The 1,467-nt window shown below is 39.3% G+C and overlaps 1 pseudogene; it reads left to right on the top strand.

Annotated features, from left to right (window-relative positions):
• Nucleotides 1–756: 756 nt before the first annotated feature.
• On the top strand, nt 757–854 carry LOC132310865 (small nucleolar RNA R71; annotated as a pseudogene).
• Nucleotides 855–1,467: the final 613 nt, after the last annotated feature.

The raw sequence follows: 1,467 nt of genomic DNA, 5'->3' as shown, positions 1-1,467 counted from the left end.
TGAGTGTTTGCCTCTAGAGTGCCCAAAGCGGTCAACACTTTCTCCTCAAAAGCGGGACTCCTAGAATTTCCTTGGGAATAAGATAATTGATTAGGAAAATGAGAATTAGAAAATTGGTTTCCATGTGATGATTGAAACAAAGATCTATAACCTTGGGAACCTTGGCTTTGCATTGAAGGCGGACCATACTTTCTTTGAAAACCACCTTGGGGAGGGTTTGATCCTTGCCCTTGGCTTTTCCAAGAGAAGTTTGGATGGTTCCTCCATCCTAGATTGTAGTGTGAGCCATAGGGATTATTTCTTTGGTTGACAAATGTAGTATTAACTTGTTTATAATGCTCACTTTGCGCATGTCCATGGGGACAATTGGAAGTAGTAAGTAAGACACTAGAACAAGTTATATAAGATTCATTTGGTGAATGATGATGAACATAATTAAGGGAGGAAGACACTTGATTTGCCGAATTGTGCTTGACCAAAAATTGATCAAACCTTTGAGTTAAAGATTTCACCTCGGCGGCTATGTCATTTGAATTGTCAACTTGATATAAGCCGACATTCTTCCTTCCATCTAGAATTCTACCATTTTTAGAGGACAAAGATCTATACATGGAAATTTCACTCATACTTTCATGTAGTTGCCAAACATCATTCTCATGTTTATCAAGGTAAGAACCACCCATAGATGCATCTACCATTCCTTTTTAATTATCCGGCAAACTTTCAAAGAAGGATTGGACTAATTGCCACTTAGGAATGTCATGATGTGGACATTTCCTAAGCAAATCATTAAATCTTTCCCATGCCTCATGAAACAGTTCCCCTTCCCCTTGAGAAAATTCATGAATGGAAGTTCTTATAGAATTGGTCTTTGATACCAGGTAGTACTTCTTCAAGAACTCTTGTTGTATTTCTGCCCAAGAAGTTATCGAGAAAGGCCTAAGATTGTTGAACCAATATTTTCATTGTCCATAAGGGTAAAAGGAAAAAGTTTGAGTCTTAACACTTCTTCTGGCATGTCCATGTATTTCACAATGGAACATCCTTCAAGAAACTCATCCAAATGCTTATACGGTTCTTCACTTGGAAGTCCATGATAGTTAGGAAGCATTTGAATGGTTTGCGGTTTAATCTCATAGTGATGTGCTCTAAATGGGGGCAATTGAATGCATGTCGCTGCATTGTATTCATTTGGAACATAATGATCATGCAAAGCAATGGGAGGATTCCCAACCGATGGTGCTAAACGAACACTGTGATTAACTTGAACCATGGGAGGTTGTGGAGCAAAAATTGGCCGAAGTATTCCCAATGGAATTTGGCCTTGTTGTTTTGGTGGGATGAATGGTCTAGGCATGCCTAATGGTATTTGGATGTTGTCATGATGCAAATTAGGGTGGAGGATGCCTTGTTGGTCTATGTGACCAAGGTCCTCCACATGGTCGTCATGTTGCTCCTCCATTAATG

This window comes from Cornus florida, unplaced genomic scaffold (genome assembly GCF_030987335.1).
Source record: "Cornus florida cultivar Cherokee Brave unplaced genomic scaffold, ASM3098733v1 CherokeeBrave_3.0.0_Hap2_Chr05, whole genome shotgun sequence".
Classification (NCBI taxonomy): Eukaryota; Viridiplantae; Streptophyta; class Magnoliopsida; order Cornales; family Cornaceae; genus Cornus; species Cornus florida.
This window is presented reverse-complemented; position numbering and strand designations above follow the sequence as displayed.